Here is an 11,784-nt window from a genome sequence, read left to right as displayed (position 1 = left end):
TCGTCTGCAGTGGCTAGAGGCCCTGGTGCACCCATTCTGTCTCTCTCTCTCTCTTTCACTGTCTCTTTCATATATATATATTTTTAAATGTTCACTACTGAATTTAGAGTGTATAGGGTTTCATAAAAGTGGTCACTGTTCTTTTGTGTGTTTTTGAAATTTTGATGATTTTTTTTTTTTTTTTTTTTGCTTAAAGACTTTTATGAGTGAAATACGTTACAATGAGTAAAGAATCTATAGGACCTGTCCTCCAGGTCTGTGTCCACAAGTGTGGCTATATGTCACATTGCAATACAACGAAGTAGACTATAAAAGTTAAAACTAAAAATTGCTGCATACGTGTGCCAAAAAAAAAAAAAATGTGGGGGCAGGAGAAGGGATGAGGAAGAGCCCAGGTGAGTAAATGCCAGGATAACGGTGAGAACACCACACCACCCGGGCACTAAAGCGAGACACAAGTTGTGCCGCAGGCCTGTGCAAGGTCCTGCTTGGATATCCGGTTGGTGAGGGTCACGGGTGGGCCAGGTCAGCTGGCACCTGCTCTGTAGGGCCTACCCCTGCAGGTGTCCCCACTCCTGGTCAGGGTGGCACCGACAGTTCTCGGAACAGTTGGTCCCCTTGAGGATTCTATCAGTCCACCTTCCAGTTCCCACTAAGCACTTTCAAGACCCTTTCCAAGATGTGAGTTAAGTAAGAGAGTTCAATGGGACTATAAAGGAAGTTGCAGACTCCGTGCAAGACATTAGGTGAGACCTCCAGGGCTGACTTCTGCCTTGAATGACCTTTTGTGAAAACCAGGACACCTTTCTGAGTTAAGGCGAGAACAGATTCCTGCTCAAGAGGCTGGGGAGATGGCTCAGCAGTTAAAGGCCCTTGCTCATTGGTCCCTGTTCAGCTGCAAAACCTCCCCAGACAGGCAAGTGGTCCCCTAAAGTTTGCCCCAGGTTCGGGAACATAAACTAAAGCAGAGGGTCCAAGTGACAGCTAAATTTCAAACTTGCTAAAAGAAAGTTCTAGAAAAGATTTCCCACTCCTGGTAGCCCTTCCCTCTGATGGGAATCTGAGGCTTCGGTGGGTAAAATAAACTATGAGCTCCTGAGTCTGGTTTTGGTCACAGGGCCACCATCAGTGATACCACTGCGTTGGATGTGCACAAGGGCCGCTTGAAGCTGCGGTTCCCAGGCCAGCACCAGATCCAAACCCACCTCTGGAAAGAAGCCACAGTACCCTGGGACGCTGGAGGGCACGCAAGCATTTCTCCCAGGGCCTTGGTTTTGTCTGAGCCTGTGACCGTACTGAGGTGTGAGGTGGAAGAATTGACATTCCTGAGCGGAGGATGCTTAAAGCCATGTCTGATTCAGTCATGTGAGACATGTTAGGGCAGAGGGAAGCCAAGCACAGAAAATAGGATTGCACAGAAAGAGGGAGAGTGAGAGGCTAAGGCTCTGGAGGGTGCCTCTGTGACCATAACGTGTAGAAGCTTCCAGAACTGTATACATGGCTGGGACAAATACCCAACCAGACACAGTTTAGGGGAGGAAGGGATTTATTTCAAGCTTACAGATCCAGGGGTACTTCCAGCAATGGCAGAGGAAGCTGGTTCCCACTCACAAATCCAAGGAGAGAGAGAGCACCAACAGCTAAACGAATACCCCAAATCAGCAAGCAGGGACTCCTCCACCAGAGCTCAAACCTTTAGGCTGGGATTCAGATCCACCCCCAGTGACAGGCAGCCTGTGGCCTGTGGTAGTTTACCTGCCAGGGGCTGAGGCTACAAAGTCAATTTTAATAAAACACCTCAACCTACCACAAGTGCCTTCCAGTCAGAACCAGGACTCGGATTCAGTTTCTTCCTCTCCTTGGGGATGGGGGGGAAATCACACCTCATACCTGCAGACTAAGCACAGATCCCCAGAACCCAAGGTCCCAGGGAGGTAGCTGAGCACTTGTTGAGTCAGCATAGGCCCTAGGGGCTGGGCACACAGGAAAAGGAACTCAAGCTACTTGGCTTTTGCATTTCCATGACAGGAGAGGGTAGACCAGGCGACACCATCCGTAGCTCTGATGGAGCCAGATCAAGGAGACATGATAAGTGTGCTGTGGCCGGGGGCCCCAAGGGGCAGGGGGAGGGTCACTCATCTTCCTCTCTTCTTTAGGAAGGGGTTACAGAATTTCTCTTTGGACAGGGACTTTTCTGGAGACCCATCGCTGCCAGGGTCCACAGCGGATCCTTCTTCACGTGATTCCTGGGGCTGAGGCTGGCTTGGCAGCCCCAGGCTCGATGGGGACTAAGGGGCTGTATGCTGCCTCCTCTGCTATCCTGGAGCTAAATACTTCTGAAGATTCATCAGGGGACAGGTCTGGGTGAGTTGGCTTGAAGGTGGTGGCGTCGCTGTCACGCCTGGAAGTTGGCTCCTGTGGAAGGTTAGGGTTGCAGCTCCTCCTCAGCACAGCTGTTGACAGGGTCCCAGGACAGTGTGGGAGACAGTGCATTGTCTAGAGCTGTCTTTTCTTTTCTTTCTTTTTTTTTTTTATACTGTGATCATCTTTTTTTAATATTTTTATTTTATTTATTTATTTGAGAGAGAGAGAGAGATGCAGAAATAGGCAGGTAAAGAGAAAATGGGCGTGCCAGGGCCTCCAGCCACTGCAAATAAACTCCAGATGCATGTGCACCCTTGTGCACCTGGCTTACATGGGTCCTGGGGAGTTGAACCTGGGTCCTTTTGGCTTTGCAGGCAAGCGCCTTAACCACTAAGCCATCTCTCCAGCCCTGTGATCATCTTTTTTATTGTTCATTTTTATTTATTTATTCGAGAGTGACAGAAAGAGAGAGAGAGAGAGAATGGGTGCCAGGGCTTCCAGCCAGTGCAAATGAACTTTAAATGAATATGCTCCCTTGTGCATCTGGCTGACGTGGGTCCTGGGGAACCAAGTCTTGAACCAGGGTCCTTAGGCTTCACAGGCAAGCACTTAACCGCTAAGCCATCTCTCCAGCCCTAGAGCTGTCTTTTCTTTCTGTTCTCTCCTCTTGTCCACATTCTCTTCAGGGCCGTCCTGCTTCCACTCCACCTCTTGGTTGGACTCCTTCAGCTCACAGTCTTGGCGTACACAGAAGAGGTTGGGACCTGTCATGTTCATGATGACATGGACCAGTATTCCTTCTCAACGACAGCTTTGGAGGCTGTCACCAACCCTCATTGAAGACCCTGTTCTTCACTATACCACACAAAACTGGGAACTGAGGGCCAACCGTCTTACTGTTCTGTTTTTTTTTCATTTCTCTTATTTATCTCTCTGTGTGTGCCTGTGGAGTGTGCACATGTGTGTGTGCCTTTGGAGTGTGCACGTGTGTGTGTGCCTGAGGAGTGTGCACATGTGTGTGTGCCTGTGGAGTGTGCACATGTGTGTGTGCGCCTGAGGAGTATGCACATGTGTGTGTGCCTGTGGAGTGAGCACGTGTGTGTGCCTGTGGAGTGTGCACATGTGTGTGTGCCTGTGGAGTGAGCACGTGAGTGTGTGTACCTGAGTATTCACATGTGTGTGTGCCTGTGGAGTGTGCGCGTTTGTGTGCCTGTGGAGTGTGCACATGTGTGTGTGCCTGTGGAGTGAGCACGTGAGTGTGTGTGCCTGAGGAGTATTCACATGTGTGTGTGCCTGTGGAGTGTGCACGTTTGTGTGCCTGTGGAGTATGCACACATGTGTGTACCTATGGTGTATGCACATGTGTTTGCACATGAAGACCAGAAGAGGTGAGTGTTCTCCTTTGTTACTCCTCCACCATATTTCCATGAGACAGAGTCTCCCTGAGCCTGGAGCTCCTGTTTTTCCGTCAGACTGGCGGATCAGAGAGCCCCAGTGCCCCTCCTGTCTTTGCCCTGCTCAGCACTGGGGCTGCAGGTAGGCATGCCCAGCTTTTCACGTAGATGCTGGGGATTGAACTCAGGTCCTTATGCTTGTGTAGCAAGTGCTCTTACCAACTGAGCCATATTCCCACTGCCTGGCCTCAAATTTGTTCCTAGCCTCTTGGTCCTCTTTTGGGTTAGCGTTCAACAGAACAAACAGTTTAGGGAAGCAGAAATGGATTTTCCATGTCTGTCCTCTTTTCTCCACTGCATCTTCAACTTGGGGCTGCCTCCACCTGCCCTTCCTCAGCTTCACCACCCTGGCCAGAGTTCCACCATCTTGTCTGGTCTGGCTGGCTTTTTATACTGTGGCTGAAAGATGAGCAAGTGCCCAGATCCCGTCACCAGCAAAGGAATAGCTTGCGACATTGGCAGCAGCCTCCACATTGCTGCATTTTTTTCTTTTTCTTTCTTTCTTTTTTTTTAGATTTCTCTCTCCAAGCAGGGTAGTGAGAAGGATAGCCAGTTCTATATCCCAGATTATGGAGAATCTGCATAAGAGCTGCAGATGCCTGCTCCCAGTCTTCCACCATGAAGTAACCCAGTGCTTTCCCCTGTCAGACTCCTCAGGGAATGAGATTTCGTTTTGCGGTTGTCATGATCCAGCAGGTCAAAGTTGTCTGATTCCCCAGTTCCAGCCAGAGCTTAAACCTGGATGCTACATGCAACAAGATAATGAATATAATGGAAGGCCTCTGAACACTCTCTCTGACTGATGCAAGCCCATGACTCCAGAGAAAAAGGACCTTGCTTTTAGGCCCCAGATTCTTCTGAATCAAAATTCTTGCCTCCTCATTAACCAGAATGGAGTGGTAATCATGGTAAGTCACTTCTCCAAGGGAAATTGCCTTTGGAGAGATTGGCAAGAGCCCACATTCCATGCCCTGGACTTCACCTGCTGATGCGGACAATATTCATTCAGCAGCTGGCTATGCAACATAAATCACAGAATGTAAGGTGAAGCCAACTTGATTTGCTCTCAAATTAGTACTTCCACAATCCACTTAATCTCTATGTAGATTGACCTTAACCAAGCTCCCCTGTAGAGAAGATCAAAAAGTGTGATGAGGAAGGGTCCCCACTTGGAGTTCACTCTGGCTGAGATAGGACTATAGAGGAGTGGAGACCACCCAGATATCTGGCAGTTTATAAAATGCTGCCAACTTACAACACAATCATTTCTCCTTTTGTCTCATACCCATGACACCCGAGCCTTTAAGGTCATTCATGGGAGCCGTCACACCAAGACTGGTGTATGAGGCAGCCATTCCTCCTTGCAGAGCTGCTAGGTAGGCATTCCCGTGTCATGAAATCCTCAGTCTGCTGCAATGCCAATAGACCTGTGAGATCCTTCCCTTTCTTTCTTTCTTCCTTTTCTTTTTTTTCCTTTGAGGTAGAGTCTTGCTTTAGCCCAGACTGACCCAGAATTGACTATATATATTCTCAGGCAGGCCTTGAACTTACAGCAATCCTCCTACCTCTACCTCCCAAGTACTGAATTGTTCTTGTATCATACATTCTAATTCTTTACAGAAGGTGGGATTTTTCTAGAATCATAGGCATCTCACCTGCTGCTCCATCATACTGAAGTCCTGATGAAAATCTGGTGCCATGTTCCTCTCCCCAAAGTATCCCAAAGTATCTCATCCACTCTGTCAAAGTACTTCTCCTTGTAAGGGGCTTTGGTTGAGGGTGGTCAGGTCGCCACTGTGGCCCGAGTATCACTATTCATGCACAGTCTTTCCTTAGCATAGGACTCGTGCCCCAGCTACCTCCTGGCTGGTCCTCCAGCTCCTGTGATTAATATTTTTTATAAATATGCTGGTTTGAATGTAAAGTGTCTCCCATAGCCTCATGGGTTTGAATACTTAACCCCAGTTGGTTCACTGTTAGGGAAAGTTGGGGATCCTTTTTAAGGTAGAGGCTTACTGAAAGAAGTATGACATTATGGACAGAGCTTGAGGGTTTTTGGTTATTTATTTATTTACTTATTTATTTATTATGAGAGCGAGAAAGAGGCAAGGAGAGAAAGAGAGGGAGAATGGGTACTCCAGGGCCTCTAGCCACTGCAAACAACTCCAGACGCATGTGCCACCTTATACATCTGGCTTTATGTGGGTCCTGCAGAATAGACTCCGGGTCCTTAGGCTTTGCAGGCAAACATCGTAATTGCTGAGTCATCTCTCCAGCCCCGGACCTTGAAGTTTTATAGACCAATCCTGCTTGCTTTCTCTCTCTAGTTCTTCCCTGCCACCATGATGATGTGACACAGACTTCCCTGTCCTGTCGTACTTCCCTGCAATGATGGACTCTACCCTCTGGAACCGTAAGCCGAGTTAAGCCCTTTTTATTCCCTAAGTGGCTCTGGTCAGGTATTTTGTTCTAGCAATGAAAAAGTAACTGTGTGTGTGTGTGTGTGTGTGTGTGTGTGTGTGTGTGTGTTACATAATGGAGTAAACTGTAAAGACTGAAATTCAAGTGTAAAGACTGAAATTAAAGATAAGAATCAGACATTGCATGAAATTAAAAGGGAGACTATTGGAAGTATGGAAGGGAAATGTCATAATGAAACCCCTTACTTTGTACAGTTAAAAAAGATAAACATAGGGATCTGGAGAGATGGCTCGGCAGTTAAAGATGCTAGCTTGGCGAAGTCAGATGGCCTGGGTTTAATTCCCCAATACCCACATAAAGCTAAATGCACAAAGTGGCACATGTGTCTGGAGTTCATTTACAGTGGCAAGAGGCCCTGGAGTGCCCATAAACTCTCTCTCTCTCAAAAAATAATAATATTTTTAAATACAAAGTAAAAGTAAAAATGTTTTTTAAAAAAGAGAGAAATAGGACTGGAGAGATGGCTTAGTGGTTAAGGCACTAGACTGTGAAGCCTAAGGACCCAGGTTCGATTCCCCAGTGCCCATGTAAAGCCATATGCACAAGGTGGCACATGTGTCTGGAGTTCATTTGCAGTGTGACTGGAGGCCCTGGTGCACCCAATCTCTGTCTCTCTCTACACCTCTTTCTGTCAAAAGAAAGAGAGAGAGAAAGGAAGGAAGAAGATAGTCAGATAGATAGATAGATAGATAGATGGAATGAATTTTGGCACTAGGGAGGCTGAGGCAAGAAAACTGGCATGGGTTTGAGACATCTGGGCTACATACTGAGTTCCAAATGAGCCTGGGCTAAACTGCACCCCCCCAAAAATAATATATATAAATTAAAAGAATAAATGTAAGTGAAAAGGGTGTTTGACTAACTTAAAATTAAATATGTTGGTACAAGGCCAAAGGAAAAAGCTATCTGGGATACATAATTTAAACAAACAATTATCAAGCTCATTCAGTACTCAGAACTCTTATAAAATATGTATTATTTCTATCTGTTTTATATAAAATAAACTGTGGTTTAGCAAAGTTAAAGTCATGCAACTAGGACTTGGTGGCACGTAGACTCTAAACCAGATGTGTCTGGCCCCAGCACACATCTACTGACTGCTTTATTACTTCCTAGTGCATGACAAATTCATAACGCCCTGCGCATATAAACAGCCCTCATAATAAAAACATATTATTTTTAGTATAGCTACATTATAAAAATAAGAAGACATCCAGCAAAAAATCAGTGGAAATCAAAACAGACCTTTTACAAAGGAAAAACATAGTCAGTATAAACATGTGAAGAAATGGTCACTCTCACCAGTAGTCAGAGGATGATGGCAAATTAAAATGCGAGTTTCCCATGAGCAAAGGTTTTGTTGAGTCACTTTAATATCCTACACTGGGCGAGTGCGTTCATCTGGGACCCCTGGTGGAGAGCAGCGTGGAACCTTGCCCTGTGCCCTTCAGAGCACCTCCTTTCTCTGTAAAGGACTCAAAAGGAGGAAAGTGGCCAGTGGGTGTCACTTTGCTTTCTCTCTCTAGTTCTTCCCTGCCACCATGATGATGTGACACAGACTTCCCTGTCCTTCCCTGCAATGACAGACTCTACCCTCTAGAACCGTAAGCCGAGTTAAAGCCTCAACTAGGATAGAAGTATGTGGTGGGTGCAGACAGCCAGAGATGCAAGAGATGAGGGCAGTGGCTCAGCCCGGGTAGGATGTGTCTTAAAGCAGGGCAGGTAGAAGTTCATATCTTCCCACTTACTTCTGAAACACTGACATCCTAAGCTTAAAAAAAAAAAAAAAATCCATCATACAATTAGAGCTAAAATCTTTTTCTAACAATTTATTACTTCCCAATAATATGTGAATATGTTGAAGTTTATTTTGACCATACATGTGTCTCTCTTCCCACTGGGCCCATTCTCCTTCCCAACTGGTCCCACATCTACCTTGATGCCTTGTTTGTCTGCTTGTTTGTTTAGGGCTGCCTGCGTGAGCACGGGTGGGGAGTTAGTTATTGGAGTCCGGACAACTTACCCGTGGATACACCACTGAAGAAAATTTGATCTAACATTTCTACTTTGAAAAATTTAAGAAAACCAGCCAGGAGTGGTGGTGCACGCCTTTAATCCCAGCACTTGGGAGGCAGAGGTAGGAGGGTCACTGTGAGTTCAAGGCCACCCTGAGACAACATAGTGAACTCCAGGTCAGTGTGGGCTAGAGTGAAACCCTACCTCTGAAATCATATACTAAGATTGCGAATCAAGGCTTTATTTATGGAAGTGAAGAACCAGGAACCTGCCATTCTCACAACAGAGCAGACCATATGTGTCCATCCCATCCATCACATAAGATGCTGTTCTGCCATCAGAACCCATGCTCAGAGAACAGTTCACGCTGTAGGAGAATGTCGGAATCTCAACCGGAAAAGCATTTCTTTATTTTTTTATTTTTTATTTTGGAGAGATAGAGATAGAGAAAGAGAGAATTGGCAAGGTCTCAGCCACTGCAATTGAACTCCGGACATGTGTGCCACATACTGGGCATGTGCAACCTTGCACTTGCCTCACCTTTGTGCATCTGGCTTATGTAGGATCTGGAGAGAGATCAAATATGGATCCTTAGGCTTCACAGGCAAGCGCTAAGCTATCTCTCCAGCCCTGGGAAAGTATTTCTTCAGTTAACGTGTTTGTGGAATATGCTAGTGTAAATACATGGCCCCATACACTCAGATGTTCATTAAAACTGAGTTTGCAACTTCAGCCCCTAGCAGGCAGATTCCCGCCGGGGGCACGGGTTATGTCACTGGGGAGGGAAGGGCAGATCTGAACTCCAACCCGAAGGTGTGGAGAGAGCAGTCTGGGTTCTGGCATTCCGGCTTGCTGCTTTTGCTGTTTGCTTCTCTGTGCTTGGATCTGTGAAAGGGAGCCAGCTTCTCCCACCACTGATGGAACTTTCCTTGGATATGTTAGCCTGAAATAAATCATTTCCTCCAATAAACTGTATCTGTTTGGAAGTTCATTCCAGCAATGTGGAGCTGACTACAAATATGTGTGTGTGTGTGTGTGTGTGTGTAGTTGTATATATATACATATTAGGTATGGGTCTCACTCTAGCCCAGGCTGACCTGGAATTTACTAGGTAGTCTCAGGGTGGCCTCAAGCTCATGGTGATCCTCCCATCTCTGCCTCCCAAGTGCTGGGATTAAAGGCATGTGTCACCACACCCAACAATATATAATTTATAATCAGGAAAAAAAACAGCCCACAAAAATTGTCCTCTAAAACAGCTGACAGCGATGTGCTATAATTCCCAAAATAACATCAGCTCATAGACGACAGGGCTCTGCTCTTCCTGAGGGCTTAGAAAACGGCCTGAGGGATTCAAATTAAAACCAGGGAAGACCTTCTTGCCTGGACTAGAATGATTGAGTTAGCCAAGCCCTGGAATGTCACCTTCCTTTCTCAGGGTCAGATGAAGCGTTTCTCTGCTTTCAACACCCAGGAACTAGGCAGGCAATAGCGGAAATCCCAGCTTAGTTCCAGCAATTGGGTGTGTGTCATTGGGCCAATCTTCTCCCATTACCGGCTCATCTCTGCTGCCTCGACTTGCCAATGGGCAAGCTGAGAGGAAAGCCTTCTTGTCCTCGTGCTGAGGGAGCAACGGACACCGTTCCTGTCAGTGTCCCCACGGGATGCCCGGACTCAGCTGATCTCTCCTACCAAATGCAGAGCCTGGAATGTCACAGCTGTAAAGGGTGGGGTCCCTCTATGAGAGGACATTTTTGCTCAGGGTCCCCTGAGGGCAAGAAAAGAGTCCTATTGACAACTATATCTGCTAAGGCCAGGGAATTTAACCAAGCCATAGCCACCCTCTACCTATCCCGGCCAGCCCTGGCACAGGGAAGTCCACCGCCTACTTTTGGAAGTGACTTTCCCAAAGATGGCCAATCTTCCCTGTCAACGGGAATCCAAGATCAGAGGTCAGGGCTGACAGCTCTTTCACCATAGTGGTCAAAGGCAGCTTCTCTCTGGCAGGCAGCTCTGACCTTGGCTGTAATACTAACCCTCTTCTTTGGCCAGAATTCTATAAAGCCCTCCTTGGTATTTGAAACTGATTTCTGCCTCCTGCTGAAGACATCATTGGAGCCTCAAGACCTTAGAGAGCAAAGAAAACAAGAACCTGACTCATCTATCACACTGCATGCTGTGGATCAACCCAAACTTAGAAACTTCAAGAACATAAAGGACTTTATTTGGAGTCATAGAAATTGTGATCCAGAAGACACAGGCTCAGAGGACTCTGCCTATTCTGAAGAAGGCAGGGAAAACAGCTTAAGTAGACAAGCAGAGCCAACTTATTATTACAAAGCAGCAAAGATTCCTTGGTAGGAAATGTCTACTGAATGCAGAAGAAGAAAAAGAAAAAGAAAAGAAAGAAAAAATGATTAGTTACATCCACCCTGATGGTGAAGGCTTACAATCCCAGCAACTTGGTAAGCTGAGGCAAGAAGATCATAAGTTCAAGGCCTGCCTGGGCTATACAGAGCAAGTTCAAGATCAGCCAAAGAAACTTAACAAGGCCCTGTTTCAAAATATAAAAGTTAGGGCTGGAGAGATGGCACAGCAGTTAAGGCATTTGACTACAAAGCCTACTGACCAATTTCCCAGTACCCATGTAAAGCAAGATACACAAAGTAGTGCATGCATCTGGGATTCATTAGCCATGGCTAGAGGCCCTGGTGTGCTCATATATTCCCTCTCTCTCTCTCTCTCTCTCTCTTCTTGCAAATAAATAAAAACTTAAAAAAAATTAAAGATACAAAACTAGGGCTGAAAAGATGGCTTAGCAGTTAAGGTGTTTGCCTGCAAAGCCTGAGGACCCAGGTTTGATTTCTCCAGAACCCACATAAGCCAGATGCACATGGTGGCTCATACATCTGGAGTGCGTCCGCAGTGACTAGAGGCCCTGATGTGTCCATTCTTCCTCTCTCTCTCCATCTCTCAAATAAATAAAATAAAAATTAAAGCTGGGTGTGGTGGCTCATGCCTTTAATACCAGCACTTGAGAGGTAGAGGTAGGAGAATTACCATGAGTTCAAGGCCACCCTGAGACTACATAGTGAATTCCAGGTCAGCCTGGGCTAGAGTGAGACCCTACCTCAAAAAAACAAAAAGAAAAAAAAAATAAAAAATAACAAAAGTCAAAACTAACAGTGGGGGTCTGGGGATGTAGCTCGGTGACAGAGCACAGAGAACTTTCCTAGTACATGTATGAAGCTCTAAGAAGAGAGAGAGAGAGAGAGAGAGGGAATATATGAGCACACCAGGGCCTCTAGCCATGGCTAATGAATCCCAGATGCATGCACTACTTTGTGTATCTTGCTTTACATGGGTACTGGGAAATTGGTCAGTAGGCTTTGTAGTCAAATGACTTAACTGCTGTGCCATCTCTCCAGCCCTAACTTTTATATTTTGAAACAGGGCCTTGTTAAGTTTC

General features: G+C 46.2%; 1 pseudogene; it reads right to left on the bottom strand.

Moving 5' to 3' along the window:
* Positions 1 to 2,135: 2,135 nt before the first annotated feature.
* Positions 2,136 to 5,637, bottom strand: LOC101604894 (annotated as a pseudogene).
* Positions 5,638 to 11,784: the final 6,147 nt, after the last annotated feature.

Source organism: Jaculus jaculus, chromosome 8, assembly GCF_020740685.1.
Source record: "Jaculus jaculus isolate mJacJac1 chromosome 8, mJacJac1.mat.Y.cur, whole genome shotgun sequence".
NCBI lineage: Eukaryota > Metazoa > Chordata > Mammalia > Rodentia > Dipodidae > Jaculus > Jaculus jaculus.
The sequence above is the reverse complement of the archived record's forward strand: the minus strand, read 5'-3'. Positions and strand labels throughout refer to the sequence as shown.